This window comes from Anas platyrhynchos, chromosome 2, assembly GCF_047663525.1.
Source record: "Anas platyrhynchos isolate ZD024472 breed Pekin duck chromosome 2, IASCAAS_PekinDuck_T2T, whole genome shotgun sequence".
Classification (NCBI taxonomy): Eukaryota; Metazoa; Chordata; class Aves; order Anseriformes; family Anatidae; genus Anas; species Anas platyrhynchos.
This window is the reverse complement of record NC_092588.1, coordinates 90678404-90699056: the sequence shown is the minus strand read 5'-3', so window position 1 is coordinate 90699056 and position 20653 is coordinate 90678404. Positions and strand designations below refer to the sequence as shown.

Sequence of the window (20653 nt, the reverse complement as noted above, 5' to 3'; positions counted from 1 at the left end):
GGAGAAAACCTATCATCACCCAAATGCTATTTGGGTGATAATAGCACTCAATAGCACTCAATAGCATTTTTACTCAAGACTAATTTCATCTCAATAAATCTGATAAGAGATTTAAAGAAATACACATTTTTGGTAGAGATATAGTATTCATGTGGGCACCCAGCCATCACTTTCAGAAAATAAATAAATAAATAAATAATTTTCTGCAAGCTCTTTAGTTTTTTGTTTGTAGAAAAACTTCTTGGCAGATGCTGGTTAATTGATATGCACACTTCCAAGGTCACTTTTTACAGTGAAATAAATATTTCTTTCTATTCCCTTTCTAAATCCCTGTGTTTCCCATATGCTGGTATCTATGAGAACAGGACTGTGTTTGAAGCATGGGGTCACACACAAATTTTCTCCAGCACACATCTTTCCTTGAAAAAGCTTTTTCTTAGCTAGACAGCAGTTCACTTTGACAGCACGTACACATGGAAGAATGAACACCTTGGGAAAAAAAAAAAAAAGAGTTGCAGAAATCTGGCTCAAAGAACAGATTCTGGTTTGGAAAGAGCCTCACTTGCTGGTAACAAGGTTTATAACCACAAGAAAACCATCACTAAAAAATATTAGCCTTGTGATTCACTATTTTGGAGGATCTTGTTCCATAGCCCCCAGCTCTGGCTGAGCTCCACTGTCTTTATAAACCCATGATAAAACTCCGCTTGATTTTAACAGCATGAGGTATAGTTATACTGTCTGCTTTTAAACCCCCTCCCAGAGTGCCATTATATCCAGATCAGATATACACACAATCAGCTGGATTTACGTGGTTACTTACTGTCCTTCAAAGTTTCGTAGCTTTGTTAGAAGAGGCTCATCTTTGGCTCTGGCTTCTCCAGCGCTCCTGCTTCCAATCACTTGGTGGTGCTACAGGAGAAGCAGAAGGGGGCCACTCCTTGGGATGAGGAGCTCGTTTTCTGGAAAGTATTAATGAAAAGGATAATCTAGAAATATATTTAGGCCAATCATACAGAAGTGCTGAGAGACAACTGACCGAACACTTTACTCACAACCCAGAGCTACATACCACCTCCATCATTTTTAGCATCAGTTCAAGTACAAAAGAATAACTGTATAAAAGCCATGAAGAGGCCTTTAAATATCTGCCTTTAAAAGTGAAATGGGCTGTAACTTTGCAATTCAAGCATTTACTGCCATCTTACCCCAGAAAAAGGCAGGCAGATCAATTCAGTTTTGTGTTGATGCACATTAAACGAGATAATCCATACCGTGAAGATCTTCAAGTTACACGACAAAAGAAGGTGGATTGTAGAAGAAACAAACATCCTGGTAAACAAAAAATTTACATTTAACATCAGCTCCAAGAAGGGAGGTAGATCACTGCCACAGTTCTGCCAGACCTTTCTCAGAAATTTATAAAAAACTCGTTAGTAGAGGCAGCAATGAAAAGTGTTTAAAAGTTCTGAGACAGGGCTTTGCCACATCTTTACCAGGTCTTTTCAGTCACTTAAGAGAAATCCTACAGAAATCAACCATCAAGGAGCATTTACATACATTTTGAAAAATTTTGAAGAGATAAAGAGGCAGTTAAATAACTTACAGTGGAATTACACGGAATAAATCAAAACCATACAGATAGGCTGTCTTTTGTTACATAGCATGTGTTGGTAAATTGTTTTCCATTGAAAAGTCTCTAAGATACTAGTTTTGGTACAGCTGATGTTCAAGTCTTGATTAAATCACAGTGGGGAAAAATTCACAGCAGATTCTCCCTCTTGACATTTACCTCTCTGATTAAGCACTAAACAGTAAAGTGAGTCTTAGGAAAGTGAGAAGACTGTTGTGCTAACACATATGTGGGAGTCAGTATCCCAGTCTGAATGCTGAAACCTGCTGTATGCACACATCCACACTAAGGCCAATTTTCTTTGCATAATGCTTTTATGAAGATCAGTAACTGAAAGAAACAAATGTTGCTCTAAGCTCTGGCAATGCCTAGTCAAAAATCCTTTAGCAAAGAACTACTCACAAAAAACAGACAATAACTCCCTCATGCTGACATCCACTTCCAGTCCTTACTGTTGTGGCAATTCACCTTCACAACTCTAAACATATTTCCACCTGTGGGCTGCCAAAAACTACCATTTACTTTTGAGCAAAAATGAACCGACTTTAGAGCACAATAGAACTGTTTTCTTCCCTTTCTGTGTGGGTGTTTCTTTACTTGAAAGAAAGCTAGTGTATAAAACACAAGGAAAGTATCTTTGATGTTTATGTGCCATTTTTAAATAAAGGCTCCCTCTCACATACTCAGAATTTTACCAAGAAGCAACAATTACAGGATTATCTGTTACTTCAAACATGAATTCTTTGGATGCTGTTCTTTGCCTTACTTTGTCACGTTAATAATTATGTTTTAAGCGGTTATGTTTTTTGTATATATAAACTGTAGTTCGGCATTAAATGTGCAATCACAGAATTGCTCACCAAAAGGGAAGTTCACTTTCTGTCCTGTTATAACAAGTTTTAGCATGTATCTGATTAATGTAAAAATATTTCTTAAGTTCCTTTTCAGGAAGAAAGAGAGTAGACACAAGTGATGAATCTCTCAGTGAGGTTTTGGTTTTGGCTTTCTCAAAGACCTGATGAAGTAAGCATGTTTACTCCTCCATAAAAATTTCCATTTGGAATTTGGAAAAGCTGTTTTCAAGGCATTCGGAAAACCATACAAGCACAAAGTAATTCTTATCAGGAAAACCACCAGCCTTTATTAGCATTCATGCCTTGATCAAAAAGATATGTATTTTTATCCATATATCTAACTGCAGCCTAACCATAGCTCAGAATCAAGGCATCTGGAGGCTGTCAGAAAAGCTGGCAGTGCTGGGGGATGGAACTATGGCTGGCGGTGATCTGTACAAAGGGACAGCACAGGCAACCTGCATGGCTGGAGCTGAACGGTACGGTAAAAGGCTCAAGTTGCCTTTGAGGTGCCCTATATATACATTGGGATAATGACATGCTCTAAGCCCAGGACTCTAGAAAAAAGCTGCATTCCTGTCATGTAACACAGAAGAAACTGGCCATTTATGTGATTTCATTGAAAGAGGGGCACATAAATCCAAATATCTATAAATAAGACTGAAGTCCAAAGGCTGCAAAGGTACTTTGTCAACCCAGTCTTCTTTTGCTCACCTTGGTAAGTTGGTCACTGTATCTTTCAAATAATTTTGCTGTTAGTACAAACACACGCATGGCTTCAAATGAAAATTTGAATATTTATGAATATGGGGGTGGAGCAGAAGTAATTGAACATGTTAAACAATACATTTTTCCCCCTGTGATAGAGATATTTCAGAAATGTCAGGAGTTCCACTGTCTGAAATGCAAAAGGCATTTGCTTCAACATTCTCTAAAGAAAGCTGCTCTTCCCAGAAGGACAGCTTTCATTTTAAAATGAAATAAACAAGTACATGAATAAATAAATAAATAAATAAATAAATTAGATAAACTTACAACCAAAATGGGACAACTCAGTATTTGTTGGGTATAGCACACTGGTTCACTGGAAACTTTTTTTTTATAAGAGAACTGAAAGCATTCTCTGCTGCTTCAACCCATGAAAAACAAAATATCCTTTATTCACAGCAACAGTCGTAACACCTGTGCAAGGCACAGAAATAGTATTGTTCTCTCTTCTTGAGGAAGCTGAGTACACAATAGTCCAGTGACTTACCCAAGATCACAGAAGAAGTCAATATTGTTGTAAAGTATTATTCCCTTCCCTTTTCCGTGTTGGTAGAAACTATTAACAGGGCCATGAGAAAAAGCTGTCATCTCATCCTGCTGGTATCTGCAAACAAAAAGAAAATGCCCAAGTGAAACACGAAATGGAGGTTGATCCTGTCAGAGCCATCTTGCATGCATCACACTTACAATTTTGCATTCTGAGAGTGTTTTGTTGGTGGTGGTGCTGAGGATTTCTTAAACCTATGAAAGCATCAAGCATAGGCTTAATATCAAAACATTCCCTTGCTTAGGGATATGGTTTAGTGGTAGACATGGAAATGCTAGGTTAGCAGTTGGACAATGATCTTGGCAGTCTTTTCCAATCTAAGTGATTCTATGATGCAGCAATAATTTACAACAGATGGAAGATTCCTTTTTACTCTGACTTGTGATTTTTCCTTCTCAGATTTCCAGAGACATATTCAGTCTAAAATAAGCAATTCCACCTACATGAGATCACACCTGTTTATATGACAGGAAAACAACCAGTATCAAAGCAAATAACTATTCTTCAACAGTAGCACATCCCATAAAAACATTTCTTGGCAAAACAGGGAAATCAGGTACCAGCAAAGATCTCCTTGAGATGATCAAATGTGCACATAGAGTTTCAGTGTGCCAATGATACACACCTCTGTCTCTCTGTTGCAGTTCATCCTTTACACTAAATCTCTGCCCTGGAGGAATATTTGAAGGATAGTGACAGAAGGAGGCCTCTGAACTATTTCATCCTCTATCTAGGAAAAAAAGAAAATCATGCTATTGGGTAAAACAGTGCTTGATTTGCCAGGATCACTGTTTTTGCTGCTAAACAGCACAGCTTCATTGTTTCCCTTGGATCACTATTTTCACTTAAGCTCATGTAATATGATTTCAGGCACCTGAGAGGCACAAACCCTGTCTTCATTTCACATACATGCACTATGTACCATCCTGAGATCTTAGTCTGTCCCTGGATTCCTGCATCTAACAACGGTCTCAGCAAGAAGAAGGAACAAATCTTACCTAGTTAAAAAAAAAGAGGATATTCCTTATTTGCCCCCCCAAAAAAAACAAAAACAAAAACAAAACAAAACAAAACAAAAAACATGGCCACCATGCCTCACAAGTAGTTTGAGTAAGCTTCTCAGTTTGACCAAGAGGAAAATAGCAATTTCAGCTTTCATAATTTTGTACATACCTCCCAGAAACATTCCAGTTCTACCCTGACCACAAAAAACCCTTGCTTTCTGACTACAGGCCTGAGTTAGCAAAGTCTGCAAAAAAACAGGACTAAAATGAGACCACAACATTCGTTTTTATCTTTGACTCTTGGCACTGCAACACAGGTCTGAAGAGATGCCACAAAGCCATTTTGAAAATATTTTCCAGAGAACAAACTAAAATCTGTGCTTGACTGCTCTTTGTCCTTCAGACAGATTGCTAGAGATAGCCTCTGTTCTTCAGTGTTTACAGACTATGCAGAGGAAGCAGACATGTAATTTACCTATAAAATTATGAAAAAGTGATGGCAAAGTGAGGAGCTGATGATGTTCTGCCAGGGTTCCACACAGATTAGCACAGAATATGTAGCACATTTTTATTTGCATGAATATTTTGCCTGCAATAAGTAGCTCTGTTGAGGTAACATGAGTGAAGACTGAAATGCACTCTTTTAAGGGGGAGAGCATCCCTTCAGAAAATACCAACAGTGACACAGCCAGAGATCACCCTTTACAAAAAAATCCCAAACAAAAATCCTCCCACACAGTTCTTGTATGGAGAGTACAGACCTGTATTTATGTCGGAATCTCCTTTTTATGAAGAGGTTTCTTGTACAGAAATAGGAGACTGAGCTTCAGAATTAGGAAACTGAGCTTCAGGTGTCCTGAGAAAGAAAATGTGCATGACACTTGGTTTTATTTCCCCCAAACAACCTACGTATTAGTAAGATGATACTGTGTAAACCTGCATACTGTGCTGGACCATACTGTGCTGTACTGTCCAGACCCAAGCTACTGCTACTGAAACTACCTCAGGAATGGCATCCAGCTGTCAGAGCAAAATATCACTGGCCTCCACACAGAGCTGAATGGGGTATAAAACACCATGGGCTGAATGTATGAGGAGAGCAGAGCTGCTCAGAAAACTTCTCAGAACACACTAGTATCATAGCCAATTCCTCACCACTCATGGTTCACTCTTCCATTTTGCCTGAGCTGGGCTGATCTAGTCTACTCTAAACCAGGCACGTGCACTCAAGAAGACTTTACAAAGTTTACTTTTCATTACCAGTAACGAAAAAGAATGTCTGGTTCTAAGAATAGGCATGAAACAAGAATGTCCTTCCAACTCAGCTTTTGTTGTAGCTCCATCCTAATTATTGCCTGCCTGTTGTCTGATTCTAAACAGCAAGTAATAAGTAATTCATGACATATTTGATGCATGCTTTGAGAATGTTGAAAAATGATGTTCACAAGTATCAGACAGTTTTTAAAGGAAGAATCCAGCAATCTTTTCTGAGAACTTCTATGGTTCATCAGTTGCCCGTCAGACTTCCTGTCACATTCAAATGAATTGACAAAAAATCCCATTACGACATGCAGAAAAGCAGTTTCTTCCTGCAATCATATTTTGTAAGTATTAAATCCAGACTACACAAAGCAATTTGTCTGCAATAAATTCAATAGAGACACACATAATGATTGCAATAGATTATAGTTGTGGTAAAAAGTTATAGTAAAATGATAATTTCTAATTAAGTTATAATTCTATACTACAGGTTTCCATTTTCACTTTTTGATGTTAGGCAGTAACTATATACTCTATGGCAAATTCACACACATTGTCCATCTGTGAAAGAATCCTAATAACTATATATCGAATCATAATTAATGTGAGTAAAAAAAATATATCCCTAGCAGTGGGTGTACTTCATGGAACAGCCTTGGTCTTGGTTATTCAGACATCCAGAACTATTCATTAGGAATTCCTTTTGGCATTTATCCCTCAGTTTCCTTATTATGAAAATCAGCAGGCCTACCAAGGGTGCAAGAAGGAAAATGGTGTGTGCCAGACCTTGGAAAGATACAAGATTAGAATTTTGCCTGAGGTACATTTTTTGCCTCAGGACTCAGAAATGTCTACTGTAGCCATAAAGACTAACCATAAGATCACACATAAAAACAAGAGGCCACCAACCCTAATACTTGATTATAAGTATTTCTCCCTCCTGAGAATGCAAGAAGGCCCTTCTTTTATAGTAAACAAGCCTTTTCCAGCAATCACACTAATGGAAAGAAGAAAGTCCCATATTTTTGTGGGAGCTGAAAAACATTTCAAATCTTACAGACATGGTCTGGGGGAAAAAGTGATCTCAAAGCAAGATCACTTAATGTTGGAGACCACATGAATCAGGGACTGAAGAGATCTGCTAGTCTTGTCCCTTGCAGATATATCACATGACAATAACAGTGGGTGACCCATAATTTAGCAATATGGAAAAAATTTCAAAGATTACAATGTCACAACAGGAAATGCTGAGAAAATGCAATGGTTTAAATCAGACGTAAAAGGCAACCAGCATTGTTTAGCCACAAGTTTAAAGAGATATTTCAAGGAAGGATTAGAGGCCTTGAAGGTGTCCTCACACCCAGCTCTAAGTCAAATCAAAGGCTCATAAGTGACTTACAAGTTGTTGAAAATTTCACAATTGCCCAAGTTATTAATAAAAATGTGGTTAGATGATACCGATAGTTTACAAAAGATTTCAAAAAAGAGTAGACAACCTAGCAAAAAAAAACAAGAGCCTGTTTATGGAAAATATGAAGAAAAATGGTTACATGTACTCACGTGGTAACAAAGTATGATTTACAAGCAATATATTGAATACTGTTGATCTATTCAATAATTTATTAGTACTTATTGTTACTTATTAACTTACACTAATAATTGTGTCAATATATTTTTTTATATGAAACGTGAATGAAAAGGTGCTAGCAGTAACCCTGGGTATGAGAATAACTCATTTAACAGGCTGATGCAAAAATACAAGATCTGTAAGACAAGTTGTTGAACATAAATTCTATGATGTAAACTTATGATTTATCAATGCATTAGAATTACTCAACAGAGTCAAAAATAAATTTCTTTTAAAAAAAGTAAAAAATAGAAAATAAGAGAAAAGACATTTGCTGAAACAATACAACAATACAACAATACAAAGAAAAAGTTCTGATAAAACTCAAGAGGTAAACAAAGTAAGAGATTAAAGGAATGTCTTCTTATGATTTAGAAATTAGCAGTTTTTAGTTTGGGAAGAAATAGAATTTGGATCCAACAAGCTATTAAAGACATATATGATGGAGGATAGTAAGGTAGCACTGGTGTGGGAAAATGTGCTAAATTACACGAGCTAGCCAAAATTAAAGAAGGTTAATAGGAGACTTAAAAGGTCCCAGCAAACCTAGGGTATCATGCATTTGAAATTCAACACAGAAAATTTATGTTAACTTCCTCTGAGAGGGGGAACAAAAGAGTTAGTGCCACGCATGTATAAGTAGCTACTCCAAATCAGTGAAAAAAAGAAGTGAAAACCTAGGACACTGCAACAATATAAAGAAAACAATCTGGACAGCTATATGAAGCTATATTACTGACCACCTACATGCATGAAAATTGACAACAGGTTCCATTTAGGGAAAAATATTGACAGTGAAATGGTAATTCTTTAAATTGATTATGTTTATTTCTAACACTAACTTCATTTTGATACACTCCATCTCAAGGAAAATGTAATAGAGAAATGGCAGAGAAATTATTAGTGGTACTGCAAAACTTCCCCAGAAGTAGAAATATAAAAGTTTAGCACTATTCCATCTAGTGAAAAAAATGAAAAGAGTTAATACAATAGGGGAAAGAATGGGTACAGACAGGCAATTGAGAGTGTAGCTATTAGCTTAGTGTAGCTATGCCTTCCTTTTCATCGGACTCAGGGGAAATGCAATCTTCGCTCTTAACTTGTTCACATACAAGTGCTTGTGCCTACCTTACAAGAGGCCATAATATGTTAAGGTCTGTCCTTCCCTCTTAACTACACATACTCCCAATTACTCCTGGTTCACTGATGTGCTGTGAAACTGCTGACAATCTTAGATGTGTACTTCTGCCTCTTTCATATTGCAATTTTTGAACACTGTCATACTGTCCAAATAGGACGGACAGGCTTCTTTCTTTTATACCATCTTGTAAAATATCTGAGCACAAGTACATTGAAAGAATGTACATATATATAATCTGTTTTTATTATCTATTATTATCTATTTCATAAACAGTATAGTTGTTGTTCAGAATATATTTATTATCTTTTCACTTTCTATTATTAGTTGAAACAATTCTCAAAGTCACTATGGTATCCTTACTCAGCCAAAGCTACAGGAATTTCTGAATGAATATGATGCAGGGACCAAAAGAGCTGGGTCACAAGAAATATTTTTTTACTTTCAAAGCAAGCTTCTATTACTGTGGGCACTGATTCAAGCCTTGTGTTAACAGGCAAGAAATGATGAGTGAGTTAACAGCACAGAATTGCCATGCTGAAAGACAAGGGGAACTGTTCAGTGCAGGTGCAAAATTCTGGGGGCTTGAGGCACATAAGCTCAATTCTCATAAGTAATCATCTTCTAACACTGCTATTATTTCAGGTGCTCATCACTATTTACATGGAAAACAGTTGTCATTATTTCCTCATCTGGCCACTTCAGAGAACTGAAGGATTTAGATTAGGATTTAGATAATGCTTTAAAAAAAATGCATGGATTATTGAATTAAATCAAATTGATTTGTTGGCTTGGGGAGGGGGTAGAAGAAAGAAGAACCTTCTTGCCATTACTCAATAAATTTATTACAGACTGCTCACCAAAAAAAAAAATAAAATAAAAAATAAAATAAAAATACATGGTTTACTTGTATGTTGTGTGGCGAACTTGAAACCACGAGTGTTTACATGTGCTGCACGCATACACTTTGGGGTTTTAATAGCTGGTTGACAAGAGATTAAAGGCAGAAATATGGCATTTTATTAAAGCAAACATATCAGTATGCCTACCATGATAAAATGATCTAGTTTTCTTCAGACACAAAAGTTTCTGTTGAGTGATACCTTTGAAATTCCTTGAGGGCACCCTATTATTCACTTTCCTCAGCAGAGAGCAGCTGCAAATGGTCTCCAATTTTCAAAGAGTATTGCCTGGTCATTCTTTACTGTCAAAATGAAGAAGAGCATAAAAGTTAAGTCAATAAAGTAATATGAAATGCTTAATATAAAAATTCAAGAATGAATGATTAACCATTAAAAACTTACAGTAGCTATTTCAGCCAGGAAAAAAAAAAATTAACATTTCCCTTGAAACCTATTAACACTCCTTGTAAACAATATTCTTTCTTGAAATATATGACCTTTCCTAATGCTCTCCATACACATGGCATTTTTCTTATATCCACTTTACCTTCACTGATATTCAGCTGAATTCCTCAGGAGAGGGTATTTAGAGCCCCTTCCTCCGATGCACTGAAAAAATGTATTCCTTTATTGCATTCCCCTTCACAAATACACCTAATCTTCAGCTTTAGATCTTAAAATCCTGTCCTGATCTGAGAGTCACGTGGTCTGTTGTAGTTGTTGACATTCCACCACCATTCCAGCCACAGTCAAGTGTCGAGCATAAAATTGATTTCATTCATTTGAGCCAGTCAAAGCTACATCTATGTACCGCAGATGAAATAACAGGCTTTCCTGTTGCATTTACCAGAACAGTACATTTAAAAATCACACAATTATCTCAACATCTTAGCCTTAATCAAAGACAGGATGACTGCTTATACTGAATGCTGTCTGCACATCCTGCTACACAGAAGACAGGGAATATGATACAAGTTTTTAGGATAATGGCGATTCTCATTTCTGGGTTGCTTAGCCACTCGCTTTTCCTTAAGTACTGAATGTTTAAGGAAGGTTTTGCACAGGAGACCATGGGGGGAAAATAAATAAATAAATAAATAAGGAAGAAAAAGATACAGAAGCTGTCCATATTTGTATATTCAAGACTGCCAGATGCATTGATCTAAAGCTACCAAAATATGATGTCAGGTGGACACGCTGGACATGCTGAGTAAGAATCTGAGACTCCAGAAGCTACACAGTAACTATGCAAGCCAAAACAGGACAAAAGGTGATTTGTAATTTCCTAGAAGTACTTATTTTATTAGGAAGAGTTATGATTAAAATGATTCCAATGTACAACGGTGGAATTAGATGGTGACCAGCAAAAGTGAGCAACCTATGCTGTGGCAAGTCATAGCATAAGCTCTCAACTGAAACAGATCATACATGAAGAGAAGGATGGCAGACAGGGTTAGCTCACTACTTCACTCATAGAGCCTAGGTAACTCTTGTGGTGACTGCAACTTCTTCAGCTTCTCTTTCTTACTAGCATTTATGAGAAGAGATCAGCGAGCAAGGATTCTGTAGGCAAGGCAGTACGTCACAGTGCATATGACTGTAGCTGATGTTCATATCTTATCTACTGGACTTTGTGTGTATTATCTGACAGAGGAAAACACACAAATGTTTTGACCTGTTTGTTTGCTGTCCAACAATATTGGCTTGCAGATCACTTCAGTTTCATTATCACCGGTTTCAGAAAAGGTAACATAATAGCGAAACACTGCCTAGGAAAGTCAAAGTAAGCATATTCTGGAAAAAGGAAACCAACAATAAGAAATAATACTGCCACAAGACCAAAATCTTTCAGTTAGGAAATACTGTATAAGAAGCCCAGCAGATTTCAGCTCAGATAATCCAGACAATTTATATATCCACTTGTAATTGCAGCAACAGCTGCTCTGGACTGATGAATATAGATTATAAGGTGGGTGTCCATTATATATATAATTCAAAAGGATAACTTTATTCTGACTTTAGACACAGGTGTCTAACTACAGATATAAAGACAGATATAGGCACAGCATAATAAGATTACTGGTTATCTGAGAAACCAGAACTCCCACTTCACTCTAACTGCCTGTGAAATAGGTAGTGAATCAATGTTAAATAAATAAATAAAATATATAAACCAGGAGTGATATGTCAAACATCAAAATGCAGTGTTTGGAAAACTGCACTAAATACAGGGAACTATCTCATATATATCAACGAGGAACTTGAACAACTTCCTTGAAGTGCTGTTCAGCTGTTGATGCATCAATTATCTTCACAGTACAACAAAAGGTGGTCAAAAGAATGTCATCTGACATCTGGTATACAGAAATTAATGAACTGAAATGAACTCTGCATTAACAGGCTAGAAAGTAAGCCTTATTTCTTTGAAGGTTTACATACCTTTATGCAAATAATTAGTAAGTAAGTTGTTAAGTAGATCTTTAAAGATTCCAATGCAGACATCGGAAAATAATATATATATATATATATATATATATTACTAATGGATACTGCATTTAAAGACACATTTCAAGTACAAAATGTAAAACCCACATTGTAACTGGTGAATCCTTTGATCTAGCACAGTAGTGTTATAGCATTTCATCTAATAACCTTGGAGATATATGCTTAGCATATCCTCTTATTTCAGTCAGAAATAGTAGGAATGTCTGATATTAAAAGCCACAAAAGACTTTTCCACAAAGCTAAGAAAAAGATAAGAAAAATTCAGTGGGTTGCTGAATATAATATGAACTTTTTAATCAAAGTAGTCTTAATGCAAAGCAACAAAAGTAATGATTATTTAGACAGGGTTATGCAAGCCCATGGAATGGCTTGACTCTCTGCTTGAACTGAAGTCCCATTGAAATCTGGAGGGCTTAGATTAAAATCTAAGTTTTAGATTCTATATTTTTTACATTTTCTGGCAGAAATCTCACTTTTGGTGACCTGACATCATTAAAGATTATTGTTCCTACCAAAGAGTGAGTAAGAACAGGTATATTAGATGCTCATTATCAGCTACTCTTTGAAAGTTCTTTAACAGCTGCTCTCAGTGAGAAACTCAATGAGTAGTTAAGGGTAGCTACTAACATCAGACATCTTGGTGAGAGGAGTCCAACATATGAGGTAGACACATAATTATAGCAAGTGTTTGATCATACATATAGTAAAACAGTGAGCAGCTCAGACATATTTATCACTTAAACTTCATAAAATTTAGTAAAATTTTAAAGTGGAATGTAATCAAAACCACTGTAGACAGACAGATGCCTGCAACAGAAGAAGCCCCAAAAATAACAGACACGGGAAGTAGTGGGGAGGCAAATAGACAAAACACACTAATAAAAAGCAAGGCAGATTTAGCAGTGATGTGTAGCATTAATAAATTTTCTATGGTCTCAAAATGGAATGGAAGTGTAAGAGACTTGCAAATGAAGTCACATGTTATGTTAAACATATACCAGAGGACCAGATTCATCTAAACATTTGAGCTCATCATCCAAGGATACTCTTTCAAGACAGTGGGCATCTAGCCATGAAGCATCACAATTTCATGAAAACATTTTTTTTGCCATCATGCTTACTGTGATTACAGTTCCATACAGAATAAAGTAGGAAAGAAGTGCATAGAACACAGTCATGACAACGTAACTGTGTTCAAAAATTACCTTCATAACATTATTTACCTTCTTCAGGACACACTAAATACCATCTACACTGAAATTTACATTAATCACTCTTTTTTGGCATTTTTTTAGTCAGACATGAATATTTCATGATCATATTGTTTTTCAAGCACACCCTTACTTTCTAGACAGAGCTTCTGTGAATTCTAGATAAAAAAACAAATTGCATCCTTTAAACTATATTGTTGGCATCTAATTTGGGGTCACATGAATTTAATTTCTATGGGTCATTTTCCTTATAAAAGAATAATTTTAGAAAATGCTTTCTATACTGTTTGATTAAAACCAGCAAAGATCTGCTGTGGCATACTCAATATGATTTCTTATGTTGAGCAGCAACTTTCCATATTTGAATTGTTTCACTCTCCTACCCATCTATGAAACCAACAGCACAAGCTTGGCTGTTGTCTAAAGAAAAATGGAGCTGTCACAGAATACTTCAGATAATTTATTATTATTAGGTATTTACTGCAATCAAAATACACTTCCTAGTGCATTCTATATATATTTCTTGACATTTGGCAGATGGCCATTACCAAGGATGGTGAGAGCATGGATGGTTTTGGCAAATATTTTTATACATTCTTTTACCACATAGTCATGTACTATTTGGTACAATTCTGAAAACTCCAAATCCACAAACAGTGTATTAATTTTTCTCAATTTTAAGCCAATCTCATAGTTTTGGATGATATGAGTTGATGTGTGAAATCAGAATGTGTAGCATTAGCAGGGACATTGCACTGCAGTAGACACACTACACACACCAAGTCGTAACTAATACTGCATAATTAACACTGGGAGAAATCTATGTAAGAAATTTTTAGGACACTAAGAAAATTCTCTTAAAGCTTATTTGTAGTTAAGATAATACAGACCAATCTTGATTAGTGCTATTTCAGTTTGGATTATTCTTTGTATCAATTAATTAAGGATTTATATTCTTTGTTTCTGCAGTGAGTTGTGGGGTCCAATTCAAAAAGAATCTGACTGCGTTCATTTCAATATCATTGTTTTAACACATATTTGATAAGAGAAGCTAATCTCTGAGACACTGCATGTGCCAGAAACTGAATTACACTAACTCTAAGCACAACCTATTACATTCCATTTTTATTATGTTATCCAGCCATAGCAGAAGTACTCATAATGGAAGACAGTGTCTACAAAATGAAACTATCTCAGGAGGAAGCACAATTCTACATGGAGTTCTACTCTAAGCTATCTTGCAATAGTCTCACAGAGCACAGGAGAAACTACTTCTTTGCCATGAATATTCAGTTCACAGTGGTTTGTGCAAAAAATAAAATCATCTAGAGCAGTTCTGATAGAAGGTGACATCTTGATCACATATTGACATATTACAATGCCTCCCATCTTTTAAAATCATAAATGAAAAGAGTGGCTGTATTCCACAGTCTCTGAATTCTTTCAAGACAGCTCAGCAATCTACAAGTGAAAGGTAGGATAAATTATTACAGGAGACTTCTCAGCATGGCTGTTCTAAATCAAATGCTGTCAAATAATTTTTAACTTTCTTTGATCTGCACTCAATCTCTGTGTTCTTTGCTGACCTATAGTATAGACTCTCCTTGACTCTTACTCCTTTCTTTTTCAATCTCTCTGCTCATAAACTTTTGATTTCATTTTTTTTATCATCTACATGTAGGAAAATAAAATTAAAAAAAATAGATCTGATGGTTTAGTGAGCTTATTTTATAGTTGTATAAAAAAAAAAAAAAGGAAAAAAAAAACAACTAGTAAGTGTGCTACTTACTAGAGAACTAGTAAGTGTGTTGGTAACCTAAAAAGAAATGAGAAGACAGGATGTTAAATAATCTTTCAAGAAGCAAAAATATGATGTTTTGTCTGAGAAAGAATTCTCCCTAAGGTATTTTATGGTTATAAGAGACACATCACAAAAAATTTGTATCTTATGGCTCTTAAAATATATTTTATAGGAGTAATGATTGTATCTTAAAAAACTCAGCAAAGACTTCAGAAGCAAAAGAAAAAAGAATAGAAATATTAATGAAGATAAATAAATTAAAGTGTTAGAGAGGAAGATACAAATAGAGACAAATGAAAAAGTATATGGCATAGATGAAGAAACTGTGTAGTAAAAATAAACAAATGCATCCACAGTAACTGCTGACAGTATTAATTACAATTGCTTAGGGACTCTAATGCAGGGGTCTCATCTCATTGTATTGTATGACCAAAGCCCAAACATGGATGATATTCAAAGATCCTGACAGTATGTAATAGGTGAATGTTTAGGCAGGAACAATTAAAGAGAGGGAGGACAAGGTAGGAGAAAAGACAGGAGAAAAGTCAGTTGGCTGTGACAACATCAGCTGGAAATTTCACAAACTTATGTTTCTTTTCAGAAGAAATAGGGAGTCTTCACACATCCTGAACAGACTACTGTTCAGCTTTGCACTCTTTACACCTGAGCAGCTTAACACTTAGTGTAAGATCTAGGTAAAGTAAATCAACTTCCCTTATCAGTTTCTAAACACAATTCCATAATACTTGACTTTTCAACTGCCCCATCTGTGGTAGCAGAGCACGGCTAATGCTATGCCGTATACAACACAATATTGTTTTCTTTGATTAACTGAAGCTGTGACAATGTATAGATTTGGGATATTTCCTTCTATTTCTCCAGTCCTCAGAACAGTAGAATATAGAACATCAGAATAAGAATTGCTCTCTGTTCTGTACTAAAGCAGGTAGAAAATACAATCAGGAACTTACTTAAACTTTTAAAAGCCTTCACTGTCAAACCTCATAACATGCCTTTCCAGGGATTAATTTATTTACATCTAGAGAGTCCCTCCTAAAGTCAGTCACTTTTGTTAATAATTAATCCAGCTCCTTCCTGACATGACTTTACTGGATCTGGAGATGAGCCTTCAAAAAATCAGAAAACTACTTTGTGCCTCTGAACTTCATTCTTCAGGAAGACATGGAAAATGTTTGTTTGTTTGTTTTCCCAGGTTTTCCTTGGTGAACTGTTCATCATGAACCTTTTCTATTTGTGTTGTTAGCCTACTCAACTACTGTATGTATCAGTACAGGCTGGGGGATGACCTGCTGGAGAGCAGCTCTGAGGAGAAAGACCTGGGGGTCCTGGTGGACGACAGGTTGACCATGAGCCAGCACGGTGCCCTCACGGCCAAGAGGGCCAATGCATTAAAAGGAGTGTGGCCAGCAGGTCAAGGGAGGTGATCCTCCCCCTCTACTCTGCCCTGGTCAGGCCTCACCTGGAGTACTGTGTCCAGTTCTGGGCTCCCCGGTACAAGAAAGACTGGGATCTCCTGGAAAGAGTCCATCGGAGGGCCACAAAGATGATATGGGGCCTGGAGCATGTTCCCTATGAGGAAAGGCTGAGAGACCTGGGTCTGTTCAGCCTGAAGAAAAGAAGACTGAGAGGGGATCTCATCAATGTGTATAAATACCTGAGGTGTGGGAGACAGAGGGATTTGGCCAACCTCTTTTCAGTGGTTTGCGGGGATAGGAAAAGGGGCAATGGCCACAAGATAGAGCACGGGAAGTTCCGCACCAACATGCAGAAGAATTTCTTCACAGTGAGGATGACGGATCACTGGAACAGGCTGCCCAGGGAGGTTGTGTAGTCTCCTTCTCTGGAGATACTGAAGGCCTGTCTGGATGCCTACCTGGGCAGCATGCTCTAAGGAACCTGCTGTGGCAGGGGGGTTGGACCTGATGATCTTTCAAGGTCCCTTCCAACCCCTTCAATTCTGTGATTCTGTGATTCTCATGAACTCTCCCCAGCCTGTCTAAGTTTATTCCTAAAATGTGGTTCCAAGAATTGGACAAAAGTTAATCAAATTGAATGACATGGATGATATAGGTCTTTGATTTTATATTCACTAATATTAACGTAAAATGCATGATATAAGTATATACTTGCTACTGAACACAGGAATTACCCAGCCCAATGAAATTCTTTTCAAAATGGCGACCCCACTACAGAGATTCCTCAACAGTGGCCCACCCTGCTATCAAAACACTGTCCCAGGCTTTAAATTCTCGCTGTCCTTAATATCAGTTTAATGCTACTGTGAAGTTACAGATGATTTGCAAAAGGGCCACTATTGGTAATTCTAACTCCATTAAGGTAAAAAAAAAAAAAAAGTTTTTTTTTTAGAAAAACAAACATGAGAGCCCTAAAGAAGGGTAAAGAAGGGTAAGTAGCTGCTATTTTATGTTGAAGAAGCTAGCCAAAGTCAGATACACCCACATAGCTGTACTGAAAACCTACTGAAAAGAAAGCAGACAGATTTGGGCAGTTGGATTGTTTTCAACTGCCAGCACATAGCAGTCTCAAGGAAACCTGGACTGTATCAACTACAAGGAAATACGGTGAACTGTACCTCTAAGAATTACCCTGCCCTTTTGTTATATGCCCAGGCATCCTCGGATTCCAGTCAGCAGGGAAGACGGAAATCAGTAGCAACTGTTTTCATAGTCCAGCCTTATTTCCTTTCAGTTTTCATCCCTTCCAACTTGCCCTAGGAGACAGAAAGTTACAGCTACTGTTAAAGCAATGAAGAGACTATTGTTCAGCTTTGCACCATTGAAGCCTGAGCAGTTTAATGTGCAGCTACTGGAGTTCATATTTTGTTTTCCATATTTCTCTTCTTATGCATTCAAATTCAAATTGACAAATGCCTTTGTATATAATTTTAAACCCTCCCCATCTCTAATGCATCAGTATCTTGTTATATTGCCTTTGATTTCATTGTTTGCAATGCTAGTATCAGCAGCATGGAATTGCCAAGGCACTAAGCAGCCCAATTTTTCTTTAATTTCTCAGAAAATTGACAGCTTTATGAACTGTCTCTTTACCTATGCCCCATAAACATGTCAGGCTGTGGAAAACCATTCTAATTAAATCCCAGGGGATTGCAATGGAAGATTATAGCTTCTTGGCAGGTTATTAAAAAACAGTTGTTCATATATACACAAATATCTGTACTAGAACCTAGCATTTGACAGAACAGCCAAAGAATTAACCCCACTGGCAATTCCAAATAGCATTCACATGCACACACACACACACACACACAATTAAATAAATAAATATATAAATAGAGCCAAGGAAAAACTAAGATAATTAAATTGAGGGGTGTGGAGGGGGGCAGTTGTCCTGCATTTGATTTCTTTCCAAAAGTTGGTGATTCAAACTGTCATCTGGAATCATCACCTTTCATCCTTAATTACCAATACCTGATATATAAGAAGGCAGAAAAATGTTTTTAAAGTCCATGTACACAGCCCTGTTAACTGTGTAGCCTTGAAGCTAATTGGAGTTGATGGATAATGTGAATCATTCAATTCAGCATATATTCCTTCTGTCTGCATCTGGTCATCCAAGAGAAGACATAAGAACTTGTGATAGCAAAATCTTTTTGAGACATCAGTGTGCATCATTTCCAACAGCCTTCCCAAGCAACCCTGCCTTTGAGAATAATGCTTGTTGCCCCTGTTCTTCTACCAGAAAAAAAAAAAAAAAAAGAAAAAAAGGGAAAAAAAAAAAGTTGTCCAACTTCTTTTTTAGCAACAGATATTCAGGATTTTGATGCTGAGAGATTTCTGGTAGACTGTGTAGCAGTTTGGTTTAACAACCTGCATCTGACTTCTCAGAAATGAATGATTTGTATCACGAAAGCAACTATTTTGTTCAGACTGTACCCTCACCTGACTGTAGAGCCTCTTGAACTGCAGTTGTAATGGGAAACTCTTGTCTCTGTCTTAGGATCTGACTTCTTCAGGACAGGAGCTTTGTTCCCTCAGAGAAGGAGGGGAAAGGTAAGAAATTGTATGCTAACACACCAAAGCTAGCTAAAAGTAAATTTCAAGAAACACTGCCACGTATTTCTCTTAATAACTGTAGTAGCACTGAGCTGGATATGTAACAGCTATTTTACTACTTTTACAACTGGTTTTAAATTTTACAACTTCTGAGAAGTGTTACAAGATTTCAGTATTCATTATGTGAAAAATCTTCTGGCATCTAAAAATATAAGCTGCAATGTAAATGTTTAGTACACCACTACTTAGATTTGCTGATAATTTCACATTTATGTGAACATGATTTCCATAAACAATATATGTGAGAAATATTCAAGGTTTAAAACCATTGACCCCAAAAGATATGCAATTTCATGTTCTCTGAAAAGAGAGAGAATCACACTTACAGGACTCCATGAATTTTTCTCTGAAGAAAACTAGCATTAATTTTCCTTTATGTAAAATAATGCCCTGAAAATCAGTACCAAAAGTTTGAAGAATCCAATAAATGTAGGAATTAAATTGTTACATTTTAGAAATACATTGGACATGAGTTGATTTTTTTTCATCCCTGTTAATTACATACTTATTAGCTGTTATAAAATATAGTTGTCTAAAATATAGTCGGCTAAACTATTAGTTGTCTAGAAAATGATTAAGTGATTTCAAAAAGAAATGCACAAAAACTCCACCACTATTCCTTTAGCTCATTAAATCTACAAAACAGCTACTGTTATAATGTTGGAATTTGAACTCTAAAAAGGTTTTGCATTGAATTTATTTTCTAAATTATAAAACAGTTTTCAAAGTACAACTTCATGTTACTGGTTTAATTTAAAATTTGACTTATTTATTACTGTCTTTGCAAGATATGAAAACGTATCTGCTTGACTCTAAGTAAAGAGGCCTTCAAAGTCCTGGGAACATTTATCCCACTCTAATACTTTCAATTTTGCAATTTTCTTTAGCATTTTATCATGTCCCAGATTGTTTAAGAATCCTGGATAAAAGTCCGAGAGGCAGATGAAGAGGAACCTTTTAAATAGTCTTTGATATCTACGTGAGCTAACTCCACTTTTAGTATAAGAATGGACTGAGGAGACCATGTCAGAAAGGGAGAGGAAAATTCAGTGACCTAGCAATTAGCTAGAATTTGTTTTCAAAAAAAATAAAATGAAAATTTGTCAATCTACAGTTTTTATTTATGAGTTGGCTTGTGTCATACTCAGCATCTTCTATGTTATAATGTTATAAATCAAACTATTTCAAGAGAGGAAAAGGAAGGGGAAAATCATACTTGTTGTTTGTTGAAAAATAAAAACAACAAAGCACTAACCAGGTCTTCTACAGACCTGAGTCCATTTCATTA

The 20653-nt window shown here is 36.4% G+C and overlaps 1 long non-coding RNA gene across 3 annotated transcripts in view; it reads right to left on the bottom strand.

The window, feature by feature from the left end:
* Window positions 1-823: 823 nt before the first annotated feature.
* Window positions 824-20653, bottom strand: part of LOC140001736 (uncharacterized) — a 125019-nt gene continuing 105189 nt past the window's right edge. Inside the window, exons 1-8 of one of the 3 annotated variants that reach the window (XR_011807252.1) lie at window positions 19192-19299; window positions 17865-18002; window positions 9935-10035; window positions 5568-5662; window positions 4428-4532; window positions 3743-3859; window positions 1209-1332; window positions 824-962 (exon numbers count right to left, since the gene is read on the bottom strand). This is a non-coding gene — a long non-coding RNA (uncharacterized lncRNA). Of the gene's footprint in view, window positions 963-1208; window positions 1333-3742; window positions 3860-4427; window positions 4533-5567; window positions 5663-9934; window positions 10036-17864; window positions 18003-19191; window positions 19300-20653 lie in introns of those variants that run through there. The other 2 variants (XR_011807251.1, XR_011807253.1) reach the window with 2 other exon arrangements.